This window comes from Malania oleifera, chromosome 12 (assembly GCF_029873635.1).
Source record: "Malania oleifera isolate guangnan ecotype guangnan chromosome 12, ASM2987363v1, whole genome shotgun sequence".
Taxonomy (NCBI): Eukaryota; Viridiplantae; Streptophyta; class Magnoliopsida; order Santalales; family Ximeniaceae; genus Malania; species Malania oleifera.
In genome coordinates this window covers 61124390-61136834 of record NC_080428.1, presented here as the reverse complement: position 1 = coordinate 61136834, position 12445 = coordinate 61124390, and positions in this window count along the sequence as shown.

Sequence of the window (12445 nt, the reverse complement as noted above, 5' to 3'; positions counted from 1 at the left end):
GTGATATATGTATTTAGGAAAATCAGAGTTTTATGTTCCAACTGCTACAAACATTATTTTAGGATCCCTGCAGGCGTATCTTCAGTAAGCAGGTAAGGAGAATAGATTATGCATGTCAGGTATTTTCAGAAGTTTAACTGATTAAAAATAAAACATGTGATTACATAAAATATTATATATGATTTTCTAATTTATAAGGCTTATGGAAATAGAATGTTTGAATTAATTATTATATGTATGTTTTGGGAAAAATCAGTTGTTGAATTTAAGTAAGACTCCAGAGTTGAGTATATGATTATTTTCAGCAAAAGAATATAGTTATTCCAGGCAGATGATTATAAATGAATTATTACTCAAATTGTGTGGCATGAGTAAATTAATATGATACAGCATAAATAAACCTGTTAGCATATTTTATGGATTTGTATATTAAAGTATAGTCTTATACAATATAAAGACATGACAGTTTTAACTAGAGATGTGATTTTATACGGAGTTATGAATATATATAGAATTGTGTTTTATATGGAGTTAAGAATATAATATATATATATATATATATATATATATAGAGAGAGAGAGAGAGAGAGAGTTGTGGGTATTGTGAAATCATGAAATATGATTTAATTTAGAAATTATGATATGACTGTTTAGCTAGCTTTATGCTATGATAATTCAGCCGGTTAAGTGTCGTGACAGTTCAGCTAGCTTTATACCGTGATAGTTCAGCCAGCTAAGTGTCTAACAGTTTAGCTGGCTTTATGCCGTGATAGTTCAGCCGGTTAAGTGTCGTGACAGTTCAGCTAGCTTTATGTCGTGATTAGTTATGAATACAGTTATATATAGAAATATGTGAATGAGTATAATTCCCTCCCTGTATATGGGTTAGCATGAGGTTATCCTCCTCGTATACAGGTCAGCATGAGGATGAGTGTAGTAGAGTCCCTCCCTGTATAGGGGTCAGCATGAGGTTATCCTCCTCGTATACAGGTCAACATGAGGATGCGTATACTAAAGTCCCTTCCTGTATACGGGTCATCATGAGGTTATCCTCCTCGTATACCGATCAGTATGAGGATGAGTTTAGTAAAGTCCCTCCTTGTATACAGGTCATGATGAGGTTATCTTCCTCGTATATCGGTCATCATGAGAATGAGTATACTAAAGTCCCTCCCTGTATACGAGTCAGCATGAGGTTATCCTACTCGTATACCGATCAACATGAGGATGAGCTTAGTAGAGTCCCTCCCTGTATATGGGTCAGCATGAGGTTATTCTCCTCGTATACCAGTCAGCATAAGGAAGAACTTAATAGAGTCCCTCCCTGTATACAAGTGATCATGAGGTTATCCTCCTCATACACAGGTCAGCATAAGGATGAGCAGTATATGATGATATGAGTGACTATTGGGGAAGTTTCTATTAGGTAAATATAACAGATGATTTACGTACACAGAGGTATTCATTGCAATAAAGTATGAGTATGTATTTTCCAAATATATGTATAGGCGTAAGTTACAGTTATAAAGGCATGTTTGTAGATTTATGAGAATAGAGTATTCATTGAGGTAAAATACGTTTTGAAAAGGAAATATGTGTTTTCAAATATATATATAGAAGTGTAAGTACAGTACTAATGATATTTCAGTAAATGTGAGAACAGCATTAATGATATTTCAGTGAAAGTTTATTAATAAATGTTTATATCTTACTTATTTGATAACTCACCTGCCACACACTGATAGTAATCTATTCCATCTTACTGAGAAAGGTCTCACCCCTTGATTACTTAATATTTTTCAGATACTATGTGGAGAACAACAGGAATCAGAGTAGCACAGTGAAGCGTGGGTGGGACTCGGTTTAGATTTCATAGTTATTGTAAGTGTAAGTGAGATACATGTTTATGAGGTTTGTGTTTAAGTCAGGATAGAAGGTATTGTGGGGAATTGAATTATTTTAATTATGTTTGAATAAGTTCAAAGTTTTATTATGATATCCATCATTTGAAGAGTTTAGATACATGTTATAATATTGGGATAGTTTAGTACTCTAGTAATTAGCATTTGAGGAGTCGTTGTCGTTATCAGTTATTACTACAATATGAAATATTGAGGATATTACAGGTGCTATCAGAGAAATTGAATGAAAATTTTTGGGTCATTACATCTTCCCTCTTTGAGGGATCCTTTGGAGGTCAAAGACCTCTCATTGGTCCACATATCAAGGGGTCAATTTACTTTCATTTGGTCATTGCTTCTAGACTTATTAGGAAGGCTTTAACATTCAAGAGGTGCATCATTTTAGTTAATACTATTGATCATATTCTCCAAGCTATGTTGCACTATTCTTTCGCCATTCTACTAGAATTAATAAGTCATTCCTTAGAACAATCTAATATACTCTTTATGACTTGGTTTTTGCTCTATCATGGTGTGTTAAACCAAGCTATGTATTGTTCATATCTCATATCTTGCGAGCAAAATGATACAATGATAGAATTGTTCATTCTTTGTTGGGCTTGTTGTTTTTTAACTAAGTCTTGTGGTCTCTTGGACTCATATTTTTGCCTCTTAAGCTATTATTTAACAATTATTTTTCTGCACTTTGATTGACGAAGATATATTATATTATTTTATGTGTGGCAATAGTTAATCCACCATGAAATAATAGTGTTGTCTTTTTGAGTCCTATCTTGTTTTGATTATGACAAAGCACAACATCTCATTTGTGCATTAAGTGAATGAACATGCTTACGTTTCTATAAGCATAGATGACCAATGCAAAATGGATGCCATGAAGCACTTACACGCTCACATCATTGGCGTATTCCATAGATTTGTGAAGAACAAAGATTAAAGGCTTTATATTTTTTAGTTGTATTGTTCACAGGTTCAAATTGTGCATGCATATCATTCGATTTGAATTGAAGCTCTCTCTCAACCATGACCTTAATTGGACCCTAGGTACTCTATATTTCATGAAAAATCATTTTACAAATGTGCAAAAATTATTTCAAGGGTAAAAATCATTTTTGGAATGAAGAACTCCAAAACAAGATTTTCAAAATCCCCTTCATATTTCTGTCATCTCACTGATGAGCGATTTTCTCAATCAATCAATTCTAATCATAAAATATGTGCAACATAAAAATTGTGCAATTTTCTCTTAACTTTCTTTTAATACCAAGAACATCCCATTTAGAGTTTTCTATAAAAGATAATGCTCAAAATACTAAAAGGTGTCCGCAGAAGAAAATTCCCTTCATGTTTATTTTGTCTCATTGATGAGCGATTTTCTTAATCGATCACTTCTTATCTTAAAAATTGTTCAACATGAAAGTTGTGAGATTTTCTCTTAGCTTTCTGCTGATACTAAGATAGTCCAATTTAGAGTTGTATAGAAAAAAATTATTCCAAAAAACTGAAGGATGTTCGTGTAGAAAACCCAAATCCAGTCAACTGAATCATTGGTCAGTCGACTGAAACTCACGGATTTGAAGATCCAATCGACCGGATCTTCACCCCAGTCGATCGGATCTTTGCCTCAGTCGATTGGACCTCTCGGGAAAGTGCCTCAACGGCTGAAAAATGGTTAGTTTTCAAAAGAAACTATTATTTTAAAGCCCCAACGGTCATATAATGGCTATATTTGGTTTTTGCCTATATACTAAGCCTAAACACTTGGGGAATGTTAGAAAAACATTTAGGAAGCTTTGTTGAAAATTCTTTCATTCTTATTCATATTTCAAACTCCATTTTGAAGATCGAATCCAAATTTCTCCTACTCTTCTTGAAAAACATTTTTGGAGAAAATATTTTGAGGGTTTCTTGAAAAGGTTTGAGCATATTTTTACACTCATATTTTCTACATCAAAACTTTCTTATATTTGATATTTCAAAAGTCTTCTTGAGCATCAAATTTAAATTTCTCCTACACTTCTTTTGAAAAATCTTTTGGAAAAAATATTTTTGAGTTATCCTTGAAAGGCTAGAGCATATATTCACACTCATATATATTGCTTGAAAGCCTTCTTACATTTAATATTTCAAAGGTCATTTGAAAAAAATCATTTCCACCAAACTCAATTCAGTTTCATATTTCAAATCATTTGAGAGTGCATTTAGATATATTTTTTATTGTACAAATAAGCTTTTGACGAAGCATTCATTGTACGCAAATTTCATTTTCATTCATACTCTTTTGCGGTTCGGGTTGTGAATTGTGGCCAAGTGAGGGGATATCACTTGGAGAAGTGGCTCCACCTATAAGGAGTGGTATACCGAGCGTGGGGTATCGCTTGGAGAAGTGGCTCCGCCTATAAGGAGTGGACCGAATGAGAGGATATTGCTTGGGGAGGTGGTTCCGCCTATAAGGAGTTTGTAAGTAGTTGCTCCACCCGGTTAAAGGAGTGGTATAGTGGAAATCCTTGGATGGTTTGCTCAAAGCGAGGACGTAAGCGAGGATAACCGAACTTTGTAAAAATTGTTGTGTTTATTTCTCTCTTTCCCTTATCTCATTTATATTTTTCGCATGTGTATGTTTACATTTATTTTGTTGTGATTTTTGTATATGTTTTAAATTCAATCTTTTGATTGTTTTACATACACACTTTATTTTTTATTGGGATATTATTGTTGGTGAATCAGTAAAATAATTTGCAAAAGTTTTTTAAAATTTCAATTCATCCCCCCTATTGGGATTACATCATTCCTCACAAGTAGTGCTACTGTGGTGCTCATCCTTTCCACGTGGTGTTGATTACAAAAATTATGTGTACCCATATATGTCCTTAAGGGACATAAATAGAGTTGCAACAAACCAAGCTGCTCATGAACGGGTCAACAAAATAGGTGGATGAAACTATTATTATTAGATCATTTATAAAATTTCAGCCCGAGCCCGAGCCCAAAAATGAGTCGAGTTTGAGCTCAAGCCTGAATCAATATTTTTAATCTCGAGCCGAGCTTGGGCCAAATTTTTTACGCTTGAACCAAGCTGAGCCTGAGCTGAGCTTTAGCTCTACCAAGTCGAGCTTGAGCATGTTGAAGCTCGGCTCGTTTGCAGCCCTAGACATAAATTGTGTATACCGTCCATTTTTTGATGAAGTTATTTGATCAAGTATGAACTGATGATGGTATATTCAATTTATACCATTTATACAATTTGAATGATTGAAAGTCACATTCATAATCAAATTGGCCAATATATCCATGCAAATAGTAATCGAATTTTTACAACATTGTATAAATTTAGTGTTTCTAAGCACCATATATTGATGTAAAAAAAAAAAAGACAAAATTTTTTTATGCAAGGAAGTGTAAATCTTGAGATATTCTATCATACATTCATAGCAATTCAAGCTTGGTCATTAGGATGTAATTGCTCAACTTGCATTGCTAATGCTCGCATGTGTGATTTATGCAAATTTTTTATATGCCTTATCATCATTGATCCAATTATGATATTGTAATAATCCCAAAAAGGGTTATAGAAGATTAGTGAAGTGATTTAAAAAAATAATAATAATAATAATTAAAAATTAAAAAATAATAATAAATTAATTAACTAATTAATTAATTAGATTTAAAAGAAAAAAAATTAAATTAATTAAAATTTATTTTTATTTTTATTAATAAAATATATTATTATTAATATTAATTAAATATATTATTATTATTATTATTATTTCCTGAAGTCTGGAAGCTTCAGGCTTCTTCTTCTTCTTCTTCTTCTTTCTTTTCTTCTTCTTTTGTTTCCTTTTCCTACAGCAGCGCAGGTCCTCTCTCTCTCCTCACGTTCTCTCTCCCTCTCTCCTCGATTTCGTGGCGAATTTTCGCCCGATCGAAAATCCGAAGATACCACTGGACTCCATTCATCGCTACCGTCATTTCTACCGGAACGGATTGGCGGTAGGAGCGACGTAGGCATATTCCCTGCGGTAAGCCATTTTCCCATTTTTCTTTAATTTCTTGCAAAATATAAGCCCAATTGACGAACGGACACCACCATGAGAATCTAAGGATGATTCTCTATAAGTCTAGTGGGACGGAATTCTCGTGGGGGTGTCGAGCCAAAACCCCAAATTTGGGGTGCGAGGGTTCTTAAGGGGCTTATTTTTAATTAATTAGCATTAATTTAGAAATGTTAAAATATTGAGCATTTTGGGTTGAAGTAGGATTTCTGGAATTTAGGGCCCGGGTGAGCGCCGCGGGTGTAATTTTGGGACCCGCAGGTAAAATTCAGAAAATTAAATGGGGGTGTTAAATAATAGTTTAAATATTAATTTGAGGTATATGGAGTCTAGGGAAGGTTAGATGGATATTATTTTGGAGAAATAGATTAATTAATTTGGGGGAAAATGCAAATTGCAGGAGTTGAATTTCAGGCGCCAAGGGCGTAGAATTTGGGATTCTAGGGAGACTCTCAGTAAGCCAAGTAAGGGGAATAAATTATAACAGTATTTTTAGAATTATTATTTGAATGAATATGTGAAATTGAGCATATGATATTTTGTCTGAAAATTATTATGATATAAATATCAAATAAATTGTGTGGCATTTGAGTAATTGTAAATTGTGATATTTTGGAGTGTAAATTATAATAATGTGTAAATTCTGAGAAAATATTGAAATGAGAATTACTGATCTGATTAGTGAAAAATAATGTAATATGGTATTATTATATGAGTAGAAATGTTTTGCCTGGAAAATAGGATTTTGTGAATTATTGATATTGGAAAATAATGAAATGTGGTATTTGTTTGTGAGTGTAAATTATTTGCATGAGAAATGAGTATTTTGGGAAAATGTAAAAAATATATGAAATGTGATATATGATATTACGAGATGATGAAATGTGCACAGAAAATGATGAGAATATTTATATTGAACTGAATTGTGATATACTGGAATATAATTGATGAAATGCCAATACCGCATAATGATTGCGGGTATGTGGTGGTAAACCCTGTTGGATGGTTATGATATTTAGCACGGTACCGTTGCGAGTGGTGTTAGTGCAACCACACGGACTCTTGGAGCGTGTGGCGTGACAGTCGACTGTGCCATTGTGTAGGGTTATTGGGCCCCCTGAGTCCGGATTTGGGTATTAGGCTGGCCAGTCGTACTACAGACGCGATATGTGATATGATATTTGATCTAACCGGGTCGGCCAACCGTGGTTAGATCTAGCCTTCGGGCCGCACAACCTTAACCATGGGGGAAGCATGGTGTGTATAGAAAGATCCTCAGGGTGGCCATGAGTTACAGACGCGATGTTGGTATTTGATACCGAGGATACTCATGAGTCGGAAAGTAAAGTGGAAATGAAAAGTGAAAGAATGATAAAATTGGCTAAAATGAGAAATGAAAGAAAGAATGGAAATTGAGAAATAAAGAATGATAAAATTGAGAAATGGAACAGTGTGAGTTAATAATATAAATAATTAAGGTGAAGTGAAACTCTCCGCCTGAGGGCTTACTGAGTAAGGTGAGTGCCCTGATGGGTATCAGACGTGGCTATACCCGACTGCATAACGTGTTAGGGCAGAGGGAAGCTACCTGTATGGGCGGGTAATCTTCCCTATTCTCAGGAACTTCGCGTGTAAATATGTGTTGGAAATCATTGAATTTGATAAATGATTTTTAAGCTTATAAAAGCTTGTGTTGTATATCTATATGATTATGTGTATGTGAATATCAGTGTATTTTCTCAAATGAAATGGTGATTTGAAAAGTAAAGTGTATTATAATTGTACTCATATGGCCACACACTGTAAATAATTTATTCCTTCTTACTGAGATGTGTCTCACCCAATTTATCTAAATTTTTCAGGGAACAGAGACTGGCCGGGTGATAGAGCTACATGATAGTAGGGAGCTGAGACCTTGATACATAGGGTGAGTTTTTGGACTAGGGGAGATGTAATTCCCCTAGAGTTGAATAGTAATTTTTAGTATGGGAAGGTAGTGTGAATATTTGTATGTATGTTGATACTCTGGATATTGTATTCTGACTGATATGTGTATATTGTCTTCTGCTGTTAGGTTGAATATAATAAAATACTTTTTACCCGGTACCCAATGCGGGTCGTGTTGTATGAATGGTACTAGGATTATTGACGTGGCCGATTTGTGAATGTTGTGAATTTATGACGTGATTATTTATTTATTATAAAAAAAAATTATACGAAAATCGGGGTGTCACAGATATTATATGCACCTTATGTCCTAACATTACCCTAGGATAAAAAGCAAACCTCTCCTTGCAATTTGTGAATGAATGATGACAAGTATTTACATATCTCAAGGCATCATCAATCCAAGTAGAGTTTTGATATCCTTCTAACCAACCCTTGTTGCGTGACAATGACATGACTCCACTTTGTCTAAACCTTTTTTGAGTTAAATTTTGGATAATTTAAAACCTAGAATGCTTTTCCTACTCTTTGCCTACATATATTGGCATTAATGCAGATGGATGGGAGTTCAATCTTTACATGTTTGTGCATGGCATAAAAAGAACATTATTTCTTTTCTCTAGTATCATTGTGTGAATCTTGAGAGAATGAAATGCTAATTCAATAGGCAAAGTGCAATCATGGATCTTTAAGTAAATATAATCGTGATTCTTTGAGAGTTGGAGCCAATTGGTGGTTTTGTCCTTCCTTCTTTTTGTTTTTCTTTCTTAGAAGTCTAACTCAGTCAAGCGATAACAATCATTGTTATTTTGGAAGGCACATAACCCCCTTTCTAGCGCACTATTGTTTAAGTTTCCCCTCTACCCAAGATAAAGGAGATTTACGAGAACCATAATAAGAGTGCATGGTCATTATTTGCATTTTTCCACAAACAAACAAGTCCTATATCAAGTATTGTATGTGTAATTTGGCTAATGGACCTAATTGAAGACTTGAGTCTATTGCAACTTCCTATAATAGTAAATTTTAGGTTCAAATTGGATATGATAATCTATATTTTTCACACAATATTAAATTGTTTATTGTTTTCTTTATTTTTTGTAAGAGTGAGGAAAATTGTTGAATTATTGTAATAAAAATTATCATTGTTCATAAATAACTTCAACTATCATTTCATAAATTAATTCAAATATTATTGATTGTATACAACTTATTTTACAAGTTTATTTCTTGTTTTTGAATATTATCCATTTTATTTATCTAGAAATTTTAATACATGTGTAACTCCCTAATGTTGGAGCAAATCATATTTTCTTTGTTTTTTTTTTTTTCTTTTTGCTTCTTAGATTTAACATCATATGGAAATGTTGATTGGGTTTTTTACTCTCCAGTCATTATTAACAAGCCAATAATAGAAGATAATGCGGAGAATACTTGACTTGGAAAGACCTTGGATTTGGATTTTTATTGAATTTGGATATGATATAATATAAAATTATATTGAAATTTATTCAAATCTACCAAACTTTTAATTTAAGGTTTGGAATTCATGCTCCCAAACACAACATTAGTGTTAATACAATCATGAGAGCTCGTGAATAGGGAAGGATGATTTGGGACAAATTTGCAGCACCTAGGTTATATTTAGGATAATAACAATCAATCTGCATCACTTGGTGCTTTTTATAAAAAAAATGTGGAAACCTCCCTAAAAGTTTCGAAGACCAACAAATGCCTCTCATGAGTGTTTTATTTATTTATTTATAAATGTAATACATCCACGTTAATACTTTTTATGGTGACAATCGTAGTTATGTTTTCGTTGTCAATAGTCAATAAAGAGGATAGATTTATGGCATTGTGTGAAACTTTTTTAGATGAAAAATTTACTTTTTACATGCGTTAATTTGAGTAAAAAAAAAAAAAACTTTAAGCAAATATTAGGAAACAAACCCTCTACATTTTATGCAACTAACATGAAAAGATGCAAAGACATTTTCATAAAACTCATGGGATGTACTTACAATTGTCAAGAAGTTTTTTTTTTTTTTTTTTTATCAAATGGGTAAATGTATTGATCAACTGTATATATACAACTACTCTGGGCATACCCAGGTCAACCAGATACAAGTGTGATAATCTAAATATGCATCCAAAACAATACATCAAAACCCGGGCATACCCGGGGGCCAAAATGACCAATCAAGAGATAATGTGCCCAAAATATTACAAGAGCATCAACATGCTCTACAATATCAAACTGAGTACATATTAAATTTATCAAAAATCGCCCTATAGATATGTCTTTGGATTACTTTAATTAATTCCATAGGGGGTAATACATAGTTTTCAAATCTTTTCCTATTTCTAAAGTGCCAAATAAAGTATACCATAGTAGCTAATCCAATCCTTCTTCTAGCTGAATGAAACCCCTTACCTCTCTCTTCTTTGTGTAACCATTTCACCGCAGCCTTAATTGTACTCATTGCTCTTTTAATTCTCAACCACTTCCTTATGCTTCCCCAAACCTCAGCTGAGTATTTACACCTGAAGAAGAGGTGGTCTTGAGTCTCTACATCCTCCATACAGAATGTGCATCTCTGATTTATCCCATTTACTGGTAGTATATCACAAGTTGGAAGCTTGCCTTTCCAACCAAGCCATAGGCAAAATGCATGTTTCGGTGTATTCCCATTAAACCATATTTCTTTCATCCACGTCATTTTTTGTGACTTTCCCCTCCAAAATTCATAGTACACATGTGAGCTACATTTTATTTCATTCATCACTACTTTGGCTGCATCCACACCCCAAGAATTCTGCAGTAACTGATTTTTAATTTCAATCAAGCTCTTGAACATGGGAGAATCCTCTTTTTTTGCTGCAGCATCCCAAATTCCAGAATTTTTTAAATAGATCTGATGGATCCATTTCGTCCACAAACTATCCTTTTTGGCTTGTATATTCCACAAGGCTTTTTTCAGTAATGCTTTGTTCCACACCTTGAGATCTAGCACTCCCAGTCCACCTTCTTCCTTTGGTTTGCAAATTTCCTGCCAGGCAACCAAGGGCTTTCTCTTACCATTCCACAAATAAACTTTACACAACTTGGTTATTTGATTTAGGACATTTAGTGGGATTGGAAAAATCGCAAGCCAAAAGCACTCTAGGCCTTGGATAATTGAATTTATTATCTCTAATTTCCTGCAAACGTCAAAGTGCTACCAAGCCAACCCTTTAACAGACCAGCAATTCTGTCAATCAATGGCTTGTAATGAGCAGCATTCAGCTTAGATGACAGCAGAGGAACACCAAGATATCTTAAGGGGAATTCACCCTGCTTGATTCCCATTTGATTCATTATTATTTCTAAGTCTCGATCCTTCATTCCAGCTTGATAAAGGCTGGACTTCAGATTGTTGGCTGAAATACCAGTACACTGGAAGAATTCATTCATGCATTCCAATAAGTAACCCGCAGATACAACATCACCCCGAGAGAACAGCATAAGATCATCAGCAAAAACCAGGGGGGAGATCTTGAGCTCATCACACTTGGGATGGATTCTGAATTTAAATTTACCTTCAAGAGATTTGAGGAGTCTTGACAGGTACTCCATACAGATTACAAATAACAGAGGAGACAATGGGTCACCTTGTCTTAGTCCCTTCTTCCCCTTAAAAAATCCATTCATCCTCCCATTCAGTGAGACAGAGAAGGACGTAGTTGACACACATTCCATTACCCATGAGATCATTTCAGCAGGGAAGTTTAGGTTTACCAGCATATCTTCTAGAAAACCCCATGATACCGAATCATACGCTTTTTTCAAATCAATTTTCAGAAGACATCTTGGAGATGTTCTTTTCCTTTTATATCCTCTTATTAATTCCTGCACCAAGTAGATATTTTCCACCATGTTTCTCCCTTTGACAACTGCTTGAGCTAGGCTTATCAAGAAGTTTTTGTAATTACTTTAAGAGGGTTAAGAAAATTGAAAAAAAATAAAAAATGGTCTATAAATTAGGCAGCCCATCTTTATCATTGGCTTAGAGATTTTCACATAACTACCTCTTTTTGAAACTTATTTAGATAGTATTTGGAATCATGAATTTTAAGTTTTAAATTTAAATTTATGCAAATTTAGGTTAAATTTAATAGTTTTATACTATCATTTGGCTCAAATATAGATAAATCTAAATCCAAGCCTTAAAATCGTCCCAGTGATTTAGCTCACAACATCTTTCATACAAGGCTGGTTGCAGAGTGGGATGGTGCAGTGACTTTGAAACTAAGGTAGTTGCACAAAGAAAGATATTTTGTTGCCTTTATCAATAGACACCATCCAAAATAATGCAAATGCACATTGTAATAGATGATTGAGGCAGGCTATCAAGGATATTGACAGTTGACAGTTGACAGTCTACCTTTCTTTGAAAAAATGTATTGAATAAAATGATGCATTGAATTCTCAACCAAGAGGTGTGAACTGAGGAATGGAATAATTGCATATCAAAACAATGT